The following is a 17,043-nucleotide window of genomic DNA, read 5'->3' as shown; positions in this document are numbered from 1 at the left end:
CTAAGAAATGATCTTCTGGTTTGAAGGATTTCAAGATAACAGAAATTTTCAGCTGAATCTCTAGCTAATTTGTAAATTGCTCTATAATTATCTGTTGGTCACCACTCACAATGTCCTGAACTTCTTGACACAGCTATAGAGGAATAATGGAATAAATAATTAGTTATTTTGACTGGCATGGAAGTTCATAAGCTAGAGACATCACAACTTATCTCATAAGCCAGAGTACTCAAATACAAAATGCAAAAAATTCCCAGCACTAATAAGAATTATGAGAGAGAAGGGTAATACCAGGATACCTTTTTGTGGGAAGAGGGAAGTCAGGCAGGAGTTGAGCTTTCTACTGTCTTCCCAAAACCCAACACAATGGTTCTGCTCTGTTCAGCCAGGGTGCTAAGTGCCATAGTATTACAGGCTCTGCAATTATTACTACTATTGACAATAAAACAATGAGATCAGGAGCTAAGTGCAAGTTAGTGCGATTGCTGCAGTGCATCGTGCCTGTATAACCATTTTCATTCAGGACAGTATGAATATCTACTTCAAATTTTGCTCCTGTGGTGCTCAAAGACATTGTCTATAGGTTGAACAGGAAAAAAAAAATCAAGTGTCAAGCTGTGTAATCAAGACAAGAGACACAGTGTAAAAACTAAAGTGTAAGGGTTTAAATTTCATGCCAATATGACATCTCAGATGTTTGCACTACCTTAAACATTGTGTTGACTCTCAGAGGGAATACACAGGAATCTTTTCACCCAACATGAAATTGCAGTGACTTCAGGGGGTGAGATGATATCTTTTTGTAATGTATACTGAGAATAAGTAAAGGAGAGAAATTAGGCAAATGGAAAAGGTAAAGGAATGTAAACATTATCTTCTCACCCTATCCAGGAGGAAAAAACATGCTTTACTTCTGCAGCAGACTGGGTCTACACACCAAGAGGAGTCCCTGGTCTGCCTCCACAGCCTATCCCTGGTACCCTACGAAGGCCATACACTGCTTTTACTACAGACACAGCAGCTGATTTCCAGGGAAGGAGACAGGAATGGAGGAGAAAGGACAACTCATGAATCAGAAAAGACAGCTCTGAAAGCATTTAGAGAAACAGAAGTTTTGCTGAGTTATTAAGGGAAAACCCAAACCTGAAAATAATATTAAAACAAAGCAAAGGGGAAGATGTTCTGACCTCAGTGCTCACCTTTTCTCTCTAGACGTCTGATATGCATCTAATTATTTTTCTAACACTGAATATATATCAGACATGTTAAAGTAAGGAATTCCACAGGTCTGTAGAATTTTCAGTGCTGTCAATAGGTACCACTGAGTAGTAGGCTGGAAATTCCTGTTCTCAGTCCCACAGAAATACATTGCATTATTTAATGAAAATGCAGATTTTGCATATTTTCTGGTTCTGATTATCAAAGACATTTTCTGTACAGGTTCAAGCCCTCCGTGAGTCTTAAGATGACGCAGCAAAAAGCTGGGATGTGTGTAACAGCTCAGGATAAATGGGCCTAGCATTTGTTTTAAACCAAAATTTTTCACTTTGAGAATAGTCGAGACAGACTAAACAGTCCTTGGAAGTGCCTCATGATAAAAAGGGCCTTCAGACTTGCAGAAACTCCACTGTTGTGACATAGCCTAGATTCACTCTACCATTAAATAAAGTTGGCACTTTTGTTCTAGATGTACCTCCAGTCATCTTTTTTACCCAAGCTTACCAAGTAGGAACAGCCCGAGACTGTTTACTCTACCCAAACCTGCATCTAAGTATTCTTTCAGGAAAATCTTCTTAGACTTTAATTGCTGCTACACACTCTCAGGACAGAGGCTACACTTAAATGGATGTTTTACTTGAAAATGGTTGTTTACTTTCACAAATTAATTTCAAGCATGGTATCCTTGCTTGAAAGGCTCCCCAGAACACTGCAATGATGTTTCTCAAATACCTGCTCAGATACAGAGTTATACTCCCTTTTCCTCTGAAAATTCTGGATCACTGAACTTTAGTATTCAGCTCTGCCTGAAATGTCCAGAACTCTAATAAAGGTTATCTCCATTTCTCTGAGTCTTATCCTATTTTTATGATTTTATCACTAAAGATGCCATCGTATTGGATTTGCATTGGTAGTGGTGGGGGGGGGCTACACTACAGGGATGACTTCTGTGACAAGCTACCAGAATCTTCCTCCATATCCAGCACAGCCAGTGCCAGGCATCTCCAAGACCGGTGGGCTGGCCAAGGCTGAGTCAATTAGAAGTGGTGGTAAAACCTCTGTGATAACATGCTTAAGAAAAAGTAGTAATTGAGCAGATGCATTTGCAGCCAGGGAAGACCAGGCTGAGAACATGTGAGAGAAGCAGCCCTGCAGACACCAGGGTCAGCGGGGAAGGAGAAGGAGGAGCTTGTCCAGGTGGCAGAGCTGAGATTGCCCTGCAGCCCATGGTGCAGCCTGTGGTGAGGCAGCTGTGCCCCTGCAGCCCATGGAGGACCTCAGGGATGCAGAGATGCATCTGCGGCCTGTGGACTAGGCTCACACTGGAGCAGGTGAGAGGAGGCTGTGACCCATGCAAGGCCTGTGCTGGATCAATCTCCTGGCAGGGACCTCCAGACCCATGGAGAGGGGATCCCATGCTGGAGCAGGTTTCCTGGTGGGACTTGTGACCCTGTAGGGGGATGCACACAGGAGAAGGCTTTGCCTGAGGGGCTGCGCCCCATGGAAGAGTGACTCACATTGTGGAGAACTGCTGCCCATGGCATGGACTCATGACGAAGAGGTTCATGGAGAGCTACCTCCCATGGGAGAGACCCCAGGCTGCAGGATAACAGGGTAACAACTCCTCTCACTGAGCAGTGACAGGAACAACCTGTGACGACATGGCCATACCCTCATTGTCCGTCTCCCTGCACCACTGAGGAGGAGGTACAGCTGGGAAGGAAGAAGATGTGGGGGGAAGTGTTTTTCAATTTAGTTCACTTTCCATCACCCTGCTGTGATTTTGTGAGTAATAAATTCAATAATTATCCCTAAGTTGAGTTAGTTTCACCAGTGGCAGTATTTAAAGAGAGATCCCTCCCACTTTCTATCTCAGCCCATGAAATATTTGGTATATTTTCTCTTCTGTATCCACATGAGGAGTGGAATGATAGAGCAGTTTTAGTGGGTGCCTTGCATCCAGCCAAGGTCAGCCTGCAGAATTACAAGAATAAAAGGAAATATGCCGACTACCCTATAAAATCCAAATTCAAAAATACAGAGAAAACTGTTCAGGAATAAAAAAAAAATCATGAGAAACACAAGGTAAAGACTTAGAAACACAGTGAAAAAAAATATGAAAAATATAAAATACAATTTAAAAAAAATTGAAAAAATTAGTAAATACAAAATGCTCTGCCAGGATATGAGCTGCATTGGAAAGGAACAAAACAAGCAAAAAAAGGCCTCACAGAGGCTGCAAAATCAGGGAAAAAAATCAAAGAGGAGGACAGAACATAGAGAGGAAGATATAAGCGAGATGGCATGGATAATGTAAAAAAAAAAAATTCTTATGCAATACTTTCAGGAAAAGATATTAAATTTGTAAGAAAGAAAAGAAAGACAAACAATCAGCAACAGACATAAGATCAAATGAAATGCAATTAAACAAAAAAGAAATTTGGGACATTTAGCAACAAAAAGAAAATGCTCTGGGAGGAAATGAGCCGCAGTATAAAGGACCAAAACAGGCCTAAACTAACCTAACAGATGTTGCAAAAGCAGGGGAAAAAAATCAAGGAGGAAGACAAAATTTGGAGGGGAAGATATGAGGGACATGGCATGGATACTTAAAAAAAAGCAAAAAGAAAAAAAATCTTTACTAAAGTCAAAGTCATCAAAAGGCATGGCATGCCATCAAGGGCAGGGACACCCACCAAAGATTCCTCTATTGGTCCCCATTGAAATCGCAAAAAATTTTCCCCTTCCCTCAATTACCACAAAGAAGGAAAATCACTTTCAATCCAAGATACAACTTTGTTTTCCCTTCTCAAATATTTGGCAAGATATCAATGCTTATCTGAGCCATATAAACAAAGCCCTACAAATGCTGTATATTGTTAGTCTGTCTGCCCTGAAAAAAAAACCCAGATCTTATTGATCCAGACCTTATTCAGTGAGCAGGGTTATTTTTACCTCTCTTAGACTGTTCACTCCATGACCTCTCCATTTTAAAAATGCTAATGTTCTTCTGGCAGAAAAAATATTATCTCCATACTTGATCACTGGACTACTAAGTGATAAAATATATTTTCAAATCTGGGGGGAAACATGCCAATTTCAGTATGGGACCTTATGAGATAAAAAATTATATTTTTCCCATTCATCCATTGCAGAAATGTTTTTTTTTTTTTTATAGACACTCATTTATCATAAAACTTTAAGTTTTTAAATCATATTTGCATGGGTTCAATTAATTAATAAATAGAGATTCAGAATCTGGCAGTAAAAGCACTATAGGTGAGTTACCAGTTCAGAGGACAGACATAACTCAGAGACCATGATCCAAGCTCTATAAGACTGTCATAAATGTTATGAGCTATTCTAGGTGATCCATCTTGTTCTGTATGCCTGAGGGTCTTTTCCCTTGGAAACACTTGTAAAAGACTCACTCTTATTGCAATCTAACAGATTTTCAATCCTCAAAATCTTTGTAAAATAAAGTTGTTATGGAGGTTAAGGTAATGGTTGCTGGTGAACACCAGCAATGCACAATATTACTGTTTGGTATTGGCTAAGTCATAATACTGAGGTAAGTAGAAGCTCAGTTTTACATTTATCATGCAGACTCACTCTTCTGTGTATGTTAAAGCATTGTGGTGCTCAATATAAGGTAATAGTAGGGTTTGACACCATGCTACATGCCTTGAAACCCAAAGGACAGAATTTTCAGTATAGCAGTATCTTTTGAAGGGGTAGCACAGCTATCCTATGAACTTCTTTTTCATGTTCTAATAGGGTGAAATCACATTTTGCAATTTTCAATGTCTGTTGCAGTGTGATGTCATAGCTTGCCTCAGTTATCCCAGTCCTTCCCCAATCACCTCTCCTTTTCCCCGCCTGACCCCTGCTGAGTGCTCTCTGTCAGTGCTGACATTCCAGAAGGGCGTCCAGTGATTGGCAGAGTTCAAAAGATGCTTTTCACCCCTGGAGGCATTGCACCATCCAGGTGTCATTCGTCCCTTAAGACTTCCCCCTCCCACCTTTTTGGTAGCCCTCCACACCTCCTCCCTCCCCGAGGTTACAAGAAACAGCAACCACATGGTTCAAGAAGTTCTGTTGGAGCTGTTACTGGATTCAGAAGCCAGTGGGCAAGAAATAAAGCACTGGATGGAAACTCTCCGGTAGAACTGACTCCTTTTTCCTTCACCTTGCCTCTCCACCAAGGTAAAACTGAGCTCCTGAATGTCTAGACTTGCCTCCAAGCACCCAGATACAACATCCAGATAGCCAAAGGTGTCTCTGAGGTGAAAACACCACAAAGGCAATTGCTGCCTTTGGCCACGCAGCAAGGGCTAGATAAGCCCAGGCACATCTCATCCCTCTATGTTGGTGCTGTCATCTTATTTCAAAAGTCCCATACCTTCTTAGTGATTTCTCATGGGCGGCACCTCACAGCACTGACTCCTTCTTCTCCTTCTTCACAGCACAACCAACAAACCCCATCTCCCTCCCCAACCAGCTAACCCACTCTTTTGTAGCACGCTGCTTCTTATTGGACACAGCTGTGGCCTATTAAGGGCAGGCCTGTTCCTAATCTTTAGTGATTAGTACAGCTGCAACTCCTCAGGTGTGAGACTGCATTCTGCACTATTTTCTTACATTCTATCCCTCCACGTTTTCGTATTATTCCAATAAGTGTCAAATTGCACAGGCCCTCAATGTCACTGTCTCATTTGTATCTGTCATTATGAAGCAGTACTGTAAAGGAAACACGTTGGCACACAGAGATTCTACACCACCTTGGCTACTTATTGTCAACACTGACTCATGGGTAATACCAAGTATAATGCATTTGGCTGGCTTCTAAAATAAAAATATGTGGAAAACACTCCTAGGTGGCTCATAACCGGTTGAGGAGGTGCATGTGACCTTCTGCAGTGCTGTTTCTAGAAGCAATGTCATCAGAACTGAGAAATTTTACTTATTTGATTATGGGAAGCTCCAAAAAGACCAAAACTCTGATGGCTGTCCCTTTGACATGAAGTGTGAACACAATCTTCTCCCTTTCTCTGCATAACTCTGCAGGAACAGCATGTTTTGCTCACAAATGGCACTTGAGGAAAATATTCTAGCAAGTTAATGCAGGGAAGACATTTGTAACTGACTATTTAATTTCTTTTTGGAGAGGTTTTAGGTGGTATTTACATGCATCTGAGGGTGTGAGGAGGGGAGGTGTGGAAGCAAGGAAGTGCGAAGAGAAAGATAAATGCACACATATACATGATGTTTTGGTTATATCCACAGGAGTGGCAGAACACTTCAGGAATTCATCCTCTAATCATCCCACCAGACTGTCTGGTGAGAGCTTCTGCATAAGCAAGATATTCAGAAACCATTGCAAAATGAATAAACAAATCTCTAACAAATTGTTGCTGTTGGTCTTCCATTGATTCCACATTTCCTTTGGTAAGAGTGAGAGAAAAGTCAGGTTACTTAGTTTTATTTGTTCATTTTTCTCAGGAAAACTGGTCTAAAATCATCCCATGGGAAAGACTTACTCTATCATACAAAACCAGATACCTGTCAAAACAATTGCATAGTTATAATTTTATTTCAGACAACTTTTCACTGTAGGTAAGAAATACCAGAATTTTTCTCAATCCATGCACAGAGAAGAAAAAAAGATTTTAAATGTAAATTGATTTGTAAATCAGAGAAAACTGCAATCGTGTCTAACATATAAATGTCATTTTTTCATTCATAATATATTATGAAAATTAATTCCTTGGATTATTTTGGTTTTATACAATTTTTCCTGAGTACAAATTTTACCTTAAAACATTAAGAAGTCATTCAAATGCAAGGCAGAACCTTCTGGTGTTAATAGGAATAATTTATTGAGAATTCACCTTCACGGAATTTTAAGATATAATTTTTCAGATAGCACTAAAACCACAACTGTAACATTCAAGATTAATCATGCTTCAAGGAAATTTTAGGCCTGGAAATACTCTGAAGTGAAAGGACTTCTAAGTCTCAAGTAGCCTTTGTAAAGGTCAATTAGTATAGGAAAAAGAATTGATAAAGAAAATATGAAACATGAGAAACTCAGGAAGTGAGCTGAAAAAATGTATGCTAATTGTGTTTTCCATAGCCCAGTTCAATAACAAGCTTATTCATAATTCAGAACAAGTTGACTTGTACTGGAATACCACCTGAGTAAAACGCCACTACATTCTGAAAGAGAACATGATTCTGTGTCCCTGGTGTATTTCTTCATTTATAAGCTGTCTGAATTGAAAAGGCAGATGTTTTATTCTGGGAATTGACTGCAACGGTGATTGCTTTCAGGTGAAACACTTAATCAATTAAAATTTCGGGAGCAAGATAACCCTACTTAGGGAGCAGAGCTGAAATAAGTAACTGTGAAAAGAAAACAAAAGCCTGGTGGTTTGTGTTACATTTCTGTGCCTAATTAGATAATTAGAAGGTGGGGACTAGAGGGCCTAATATTGATTATTTTTCTGAAAACATCTTTGCTGAGAACAAGGACACAAATAGGAACTGAAAGCATTTTGGTGTGCAATCTATAATGGTCACCTTTAAGAGTTTTATGGTTTCTTTAGATAACAAAACAATGCGCTCTCTAAATTTGCAATGCACTTTAGAGATTAGTGCAAATACAGAATTGACTGTAGTTAGATATCACTGAAAATGAAAAGTTTTTGAAGATGATCTTTGGTTAAACAGCAGCAGTCAGCAGATGTTAGTTTGTCCTAAACATAAGCAAAGTCTACAAAGGAGAATATTAAAAACTGAGCCTTAGGCAATTGAGTGAGCCAAGTGTTTTATAGTGAATTTGAAGAAGAAATACATAAGCATTTTTCAGTCTTGGCTCAGTTTACTCAGGTAGACCTTGCACACATATTTCTTGTTGGGCTGTTCGAGGATTTTTTGGAGCAGGCAAAAGGTTTTTTTTTTCACAGATATTTCAAAACATTAATTCACAGGTGTCTTTATATGTGTTTCAGATGAAATAAACATTTGGAAGTTAAGTAAATTCTCATTTCAGGGCACTAAAGCATCGCTTGCTGTCATCCAGAACAAATTAGGCAACTGAGGAGAACTGGTGCTTCACCCTGCATAAAGAGAAGGTGCTGTGATTCTTCTGAACATTCTCCTCAACCAGAAATTTCAGAAGAGCTGAACTGTAAATTTGAGCAATTAAAATGTCGGTACACAATAATTAGATTTCAAATTAGGTACCAAGGTACAGTCATACAGTCCAAATAGCGCTTCAGGGCATCTTGTGTTGGCTACTGTAACAAAGAATGCAACACCCGAGCATTAGGATACAGACACTTTTATCACTGACCTGCTAGGGTATGAAAGAGGAAAAAGAGAGCTTTTAGTAAACTCATAATAACAAAATAAGACCATTCTTCATGCAATTTTCTCTCTTTTGCCATGTTCTTTTTCAAAATCACTGAAATTTACAGTTATCTTCTCTGGATACAATTGCTCCTCTTTCTGGGTTGGTTTTGGGGGTTTTTTTTCCCAGTACTCTAAAAAGGCATAAAAGCCACATAAAGTCATATTTTTACTGATATAGGAACACATTATACATATGTTTTCTATGCTTCATTTAAAAACTGACTATTAATGCTGAACCCTCCTGTAATTAGATTCCATAATCATTACATTAGACTCTTTTGGGGATGATTGGTGGTGATGGTGTTGGTGTTGTTGTTGCTGTTGTTGCTGTTGTTATTTTACATCTACAAAATTGTATAGCCTTCCTTTTCGTCAAGTTACCTTGGAAATACCAAATGGGACAGAGTGGAAGGCAAAATTTGATTGACAAAACTACCCATGCTCTCTTTAGTTAGAAATAAGTTCATGAAAAATTCATGGAAGAAAAAAGGCTACTCTGGTACTCAGAAGTATATTTCTTTTCCTCAATTTATTCCTGTTGTAGATAGAAGCTATTCATATATTGACAAACTTCCTGCAACTTGAAAAGCTATTACTATTGTAGAATTGAATTTGGAATTGCAGCCTTCAAATATTTCTCTCCCTCAAGTTTAACAAATCCACAGGGACTGTTTTACTTAAAGGACTTCCAACCAAAAATTCCTGCTTAATTTTTAACTTCCACTGAACCACGCATCTCTAGCAGATGAAAAACTACTTACTTTTGTCAAAATAAATTATCTTTCTATGCTCCTCTTTTGATTTATAAGTATGCATACCATAACTATATACAATTGAAATTAATCTCCTTATAACACATTATCTACTTTTGCCAATTTTCATTGCCTAAACCAGCTTTTTTTGAGGTATTTTAGGTAATAGAAATTACCTGCTAGTGTATTTAGGAAAGGCATCACTGCATGTAGATTTCCCATCAAATTTTGTCATAGAAGAGATTTTATGCACAAAAAGCTTGGGAGACTTAGAAATAGAGAGCTCACAAATTACAGCTTTCCTCAAAAATTGTATGTATGAGATGATAGTTCAGGAAATTTTTTTCTCCTCTAATTTACAATAAAGCAAACATTTGTTACTAAAATTTATTGACCTCATATTATATTTTCCTACCAAAATTCCTCCATTCTAGTCCTCTCACCCCCTCCAAATTTTTCTGGTCTGCTAAGCGAAAAATAATCTTTTTTGGGTGTTGCGTTTTGTGTTTTGTTTTGTTTTGTTTTGTTTTGTTTTGTTTTATTTTCCAGGGAAGTGACAAGATGTCCTTGCCTGTTAAGAGACAACTGCCATACAGACAGCAAATGGAATTCAATTTGCTTGGCAATCCAGGACACTATCAAAATATCAAACCTTCTTTGATTTCACCTTTAAGATTTCATTGTCTTTCCACTTTGATACAGTTTCAATATGTCTTAACAATGATTCAACACTTGTTCACAAACCACTTTCCATTGAACTACTCATAGTAAAATTAACTTAAAATAAAGACAATTTATGAAATTGAAACTGTTTCACTGGAGACTTACTCTGTTTTGTGTGTACAAGTGGGATCACACAGACTAGTAAATAAAGTTTACGATACTTATACCAGTCATGGATCATGTCCAGTTTTGAAAAAAAATTACTTATGACACTTTGACTCTCAGATAAAAAAATCTTTTTGTAAATTACTAGCATTGTATTGTCCGTGATCTTTTACGCAGCTACCATTTCAAAAACTAACTAAAATCTATTCTTGAATTATTTTAAATATATGAAGGAAAATTTAAATAATCAAGAATATTATATAATGTGTTTCTTTTATTCCTTGCACAGGTCAAGGTAAAGTTTTTACATTGTAATTTTAAAATAAATGGTATTCTTGGAATGAATGGATTTGATATTAATCTTAACTGCCATAAAATTCCATTAAAAATTCTGAATTCCTTTCATCCCAGCTCATAACCGTATGCAAAATTAAATTGCCATAATGTGATAAATTTAAAAATTTCTGAATGATGTAATCAATTTAAACTGCTCAATGTGCTTATAAAACTTGTGAATGAGATCAAGCCTGAAGTACCTGTATTTTGAATGACAAAGTCAGAAACTGAAATAAGGCTTCATGAAAGAAAGAATGGTCTGGTGTCCGATGGACTTTGATGAAAGTGGTAACATGCAAATGTGACCAGTTAAAGGGAAAATCAAATAAATGTCAAAGGACTACAGACCTAAGGAAAAAAGTACATAGTTCTAGAGTAGATCCCAGAATTTAAAAAGATCAGCCACGTGACTCTGCAGCAAGACAGTAGAGGCAAACATAACGTGCAGATGTTTCATATCAGCCAGACAGCCTAGACAAAGAAGTGACTTAACCTTTTACATATATATAAATACAGATGTTTTTAATTAGCCAATATCAATGTCAATATATGGACTTCAGCTTGAATAGTCTGCACAAAAAAAAAATCATAATAATTCTTTAGCTCTTTGGCCTTTTATAGGTTAGCAAAAAAAAAAAAAATTACAATGATCACTTATTCCTACATATGGCCAGAGAGGGACTAAATGCCCTCTTTCAATCTTTTAAAAAAATCTTTGCAGACACCTGTCTCATATCCACCTACAATATTCCTACAACTCTCCTAAGGCAGAATTGTGTGATACTTACAATTGGAAAGCAGAGGTCACTTTATAGATATCAGCCTTCCTTTATATCCATTCAATTTTTTCACCGTTCTACAACCACAGGGGTTTGCAACCTGTGAAATCTTCCAGAAGTCTCTCTGGTCTGTGTAACTTGAATTCAGCTTGAGCAATATTCTAAGTCAGTAATCTACCATGGCTGTCTTTATCACAGTTGATTTTAAGTATATGATTTTGGAAGTTCTCCTGATTATTTGAAGTTTTGCCAAGTACTTCTTTAAAAGCTTTTTGGTTTAAGGTTTCATTAAAGGCTACTAATTCAAGACACTGGGATCATTTTAAATTCACAGTCTTCCCATGAAAGAGAGACTCAATTAAACCTCAGTCTCTGTATGTTAAATGCAATACCTTGATTCCCCTAATCAATTATTTAAATTATAACCTTATGTCCTTCATTGCTTCTATTTACTCCTATTTAGTGTTTTTTCTTCCTTTATTGTTGCATTCTGTTACTAAGTGCTCTGTGTGTGACATTTATCTCACATTTATTCACAAAGTGCTTAAAGTTCATTATTGACTCTGCATAATCAATGTATGCTAATTCTCTTTTCTTCTGTTTCTCTCATTATTGCATTTTAAATTACACAAACAAGAGCTCAACATCTACAAGCTAAGGCTTTAGGAAAATATGTCATCTTGGAAAAAAATTCAGGCCTTCCTAATGTGTGCTTTTTCCTCAGCAAGCAAAACATGGAAACAGGGTAGAGCATTTGTTAAAGACAGCATTATTCTTTCAGATGTACCTGGCTGATCTTAACTCCATTACCCTGCTCACCTTTTCTGCACAGATCTCTGAGCATGGAAGATATACAGAACACACTATCAAAGGTGAGATCTGTTTGGTAGGATCTGAAAGAAGAGTATTGTTTTAAACCAACTGTCCAAACCTTCAAGCACCGAAGCTCCATTTTAAGTAAGCCCAGAAAACATTTCCTACTTATACCAAAATCAAACATTGGCACATTCTTCTGTATTCTGAGCAAGTGGAAAATTCTTCAATATTCCTTAAGAGCATGAAGGCCTTTTTGTTTTCCTATACTCAAGTTTGCCACCCAAATCTAAATGGACCAGCTATAAAGTTTTTTGCTGTCCAAACCAATTCTAAAAAAAGGCCAAGAATAACCAAATTATTCAAATTATTACCTTGTCTCACCAAACACAAATGGTAGATTCAGCACAGACACTTATCACAGCATCTTAAAATCTCAACTATAAGATTCAGAAATCCTGTAGTTTCTGTAAAACCACCATTCAACATCTTCTGAAAAGTCAGCATGCTGTTATCTTTTCATAGCCATATGCAGAAGGAAAACCTAAACATGTGACTCTCATGCATGTATGCAGAGGGAGAGCAGCTGCAGGCAGAGAAGACTAATCATCCATGATGCTGTGACAGGTCTCTACAGTGCTGACTGGGGAGCTGAAGGGTCAGAATAAGGACTGTGAAGTGAAGACTCTCTATCACTACAAATTGTTATGTTTTGACTGAAGAGGTTTACATTCAGAAATGCACAGATGATGATGATGATGAATGTCACGCATCACACTTACTGGTTAAGAATTCTATTGTATGGCTTGCATGGGACACATAATGCAAAGGAAGATTTAGAAAAGATAAATTTCCCCTCAGAAATGTCAGTGTCTACACCTCCTGCTTTGATAGGCATCAAATGTTGAAGCCTTGGCAGTTTTTTCATGAAGTTTGACAGATCTTCCACCTGTCTATTGCCTCAAAATAAGTCAAAAAAGCAATTGGTTCTCTATTTAGACTTGTAATTTTAGGAGCCATTGCTTAATAATGTGATACTAGCTTTTTAGTGTGGTGGAGAAGTAGATAAATGAGAATTCATAGTACTCCCACAATGTGATGACTTTAATACTTTGGGCTTTGTTCTGTAAACTGAAAGTACTCCTTTTTTCCCCCGCTCATCTGCATTACCAATAGAAAATGGGAAAAGGTATTTTAACAGTGTCATCAGCCATACATTTCAATAGTTTCTCAGTATTACTCACAGGTAACAGTAAAACACATTTTCAAAGCAAAATGGGACAGCAAACTGGGACATTGCAGAAGCTATAGGTCTGACGAATGCTGACCCCAGAATTCATGGAATTCACGCAAAAGCAATTTTCAATCTTTATTAGTTATGCAGGGAAAAGGAAAAATGTTAGGGTTTTTTTTTATAATGTTATTGACAGAGTTAATTTTCAAGTCTCTCTTTTGAGGATTGGTTTCCACTGAAAAATGGAAATCCATGTCTCCAAGGACTGTAGAGATATTAAACTTGAAAAACTAACCTACTCCCTTCCAAAAAATGAAACAAGTGAAAAAAAATCTCATCACATCAGATGCTGTTACCTTGTGAATATACAAAAAAGGCATACAAATTGTAAATATAGAGCTCAGTTTTATTGACATACTGGCCATGCTGCTACTGCCAATCCTATACTAGAACAGATGTGGCAGCAGATAAGAAGCAAAATATCGTTCACAAAATAAAATGTCATAATTATATGCAGGCCCCAAAATTAACTGCTTTTTCATGTCAATTTTAGTTGTCAAAATCTTCTGACATTACCTTTGAGACAATTGTTTTAAACTAACTGAATAAAAAAGCACAGCTTTCATGTTCTTAAAATAATGTGTCACAATACCTAATTCTGATATTGGAGTTGGCTTGAATAAAGCATTTGAACTTAAAAGAAGTGTAAAGTATAAGCAAAGTAAAGAGGCAAAACTACCTCTCCATTACAAATTGTATTGTATTTGTATATAATACAATCTAATTTATAAAGTCCCTTGTCACAGAAGCTTATCAAGGCACTTCACACTCTGAAAGGAATTATACATCAGCTCAGTAAAAAGCCATCTTAAAAAGAGTCTTTAATCTTATTTTAAAACATTTAGCAAGGGAATGAAATAAATGGCTTGTAATACACTCAGACCCAGAAGTCTTGTATATATTTATCTTTTGAATACAGAATTCTCAATAAGGGTGAATGCAGTCAAGCAACATCAGTAACACAGTATTTATTCAAGGTCTCTGCTGAATATCATGAATTAGTCCCTCTTTCCTTTCTGTTGACCTTCTCTTCATTTATTGCTACATAAGGTCAAAAACTGACATCCCAGAGCAGACTAAAGCCCTTTTAGTTCTTCCTGGAGTAAATCCCAAGTCTCTCAGCATCACTGTCTGCATCCTCCAAGCTCCATCAACCTTATTTCAGAAGGGTCAGCCTAATGTGAAAAATGGATTGTGGATAATCCTATGTTCAAGATGCCTTTAGTCATCAGTCCTTGCTAGGCTACTGAACAGTACACCAGTTGTGCCACTTGTGTTTGTTGAGGCTTATTACCTGGGAATCAAACAGACCACATAAGTCAAATCTTGGCTCAAGTAAAATTCATCTTTTTTACCTCTATGTTCCTACTCTTTACTGAGTGACTCTTATCACTGATATTCTGCTTTTTGTCATGCATGTTTACTTGGCAGTGCAGTGTAAGATTCCCACACCAGTTTGGAGGCAAGCATAGTCCAGCCACAATGCACCACCTGCACCAGTTTAGTTAACAGTGTTCCACTGCACTTCCCTGTGAGGAAGAGGGGGTGATGCTCTGTTCCACACTGCCATGGCTAAAACCTGAGTATGTGAATGAGCCTGTCTGAGGTGATCCGCAGTAGCACTGCACCATACTGCTGTCTGGCAAGCTGATAAGCCCACAGTCTTGACTGCCATCCACCCACACATCTTTGCCTTCCTCCTGTTGGGGAGTAAATAGTAATATAGACTGTTGTTAAGTGTCCATCAAAATCACTTAAAAAAACTGGTTCCATATGTTCCATTCTCTTTTTATGGCTAACTGAGACATTCTTTCTTGCAAGGACCTAAAAGCAAGAGTAGTGAAATTCTATATTAAGACAAAAAGCTAAGTTATACTAAAGAGTTCTGCGCTCATGCTTCTGAGACCCTAAAGAAACGGGGTACCGGAGCAATGTCCAGGTACGTGTGCAAGCTCCTAATGTCCTTGTAGAAGATTTATATCTGCTGAGAAATGCTGGATCACAGAGTAATTTTGTTTATGAGGGTAGCTCTCACCATGCAACACATTGCAGCATCAGTTTTTTCCCAATAGCTGGAAAGGCTGGGATGTTACACAGCACACAGCACAAGGGTGGAGATGTTAGACTGGACCCATACATCATCTGTAGCATAACCACCTCACCAGTGCAGAGCTGTGCACAGTCTGTGAGCCAGCACTGAAGCACCCTTCCTAGTTTTATGACAAGATTTTTAACACGACAGTGATCCGTGTGCCTTAGATACAGTTAGAAGCTGGTATCAGACCAGTTTCTGTGGCTCTGTGCCTTTGTTACATGTCAGCCTCTGGTAATAAATTTCAGGGATGAAGCAACATTGCAGGGTCTTTTTACCGGGAGGGAATGAGCCTCCTGAATCCAGAAATGATGATCATTTCATATTGTGTAGCTGTTCTCAAACATTTTCCTCCTCTGCACACAGATAAAACTTCATCAGGCTGGTTTTTCTCTCATGTAAATCCCATAATTTCAGGATCAAACCCTTCTAATAGCATAGCAAAACAACTCATGAGCAATTCCCTCCTGACAGCACAGGGAGAAAAGAAGTCAGTATCAGTTATCTGTCATAGGCAGCCACTATTTAGCAGCTCTGCTCCCATCACAACAGAGCCCAGTTAGCCATAATAAAAAAAATTCTTGTACTTTAATTTTTTTTCTCCTCAGTCAATATCCAACATTTTCATCCATTTATTTTGCACAGCCTTTTATTCTTATCTCCATTTGATTTGAACTTGCCATATCTCTTCCATATTCACCCCTTTTGGTTTACTTACTTCTTTTTCTGCATTTTCCTGCATTTTTTAGGTCTTGCTGTTGTCATTGTCTGTAGAGTTGCTGATGTTCAACTTTTCCCTTAATTTGAGATGAACAGAGGAAAATTACTTATGTTCAATGTTGAACATATGCACACAGTAAACACCCAACTTTTAGAAGATGTCATGGAAGCATCTGCTATGTTATATTTTTATGATGGGTATAAAACTGAAATAATTGGTATTTACTTTTTATTTTCATCTTCAGATGTCATTTCTGCCCACCCTCTCTATTTCCACTTAAAAACATAGCATTACATTAAAGTTAAATTGACATTAAAAAAGTCAATTTAAGAGCTTTTTTTTTAAAACTCCTGAAATTAAAACATTCCCAGAGTAAAAATAATCTTAACTACTACAAAGTTTTATGCCCTCTCTTGCACTCTACACTCATTACTGACTACAGCTTAAAATCTATGATCATTAAGGTCTTTACTACCTGTTGGTGTGCATGTAAATGAAAAGCTTTTGTGTCTGACTACTTAAACTGAACTGACATACCTAATAAAGCAGGCACTGAAAATTCAGTAAAGGGTTTTTTGGCACCCCAAGAAGTGAGTGGGATCATAACATCATTAAAATACATAGAAGGCAACTCTGAGTCAGCAAGGCAGCTATACTACTTGGCAACTGTCACTTGATTACTCTTGAAAGCTGATAAAAATCAGAAATAGTGATTGCCCACCACAGGCATGAGATATCTGGCTGCTTTTGAAACATAATCACTGTGTTGCAGGAGGTCTAATCAACAGCTACCT

The sequence above is a fragment of the Melozone crissalis genome, unplaced genomic scaffold, assembly GCF_028551555.1.
Source record: "Melozone crissalis strain CALT ecotype California unplaced genomic scaffold, PUWL_Pcris_2 ptg000042l_1, whole genome shotgun sequence".
NCBI classification, from domain to species: domain Eukaryota; kingdom Metazoa; phylum Chordata; class Aves; order Passeriformes; family Passerellidae; genus Melozone; species Melozone crissalis.
This window is presented reverse-complemented; position numbering follows the sequence as displayed.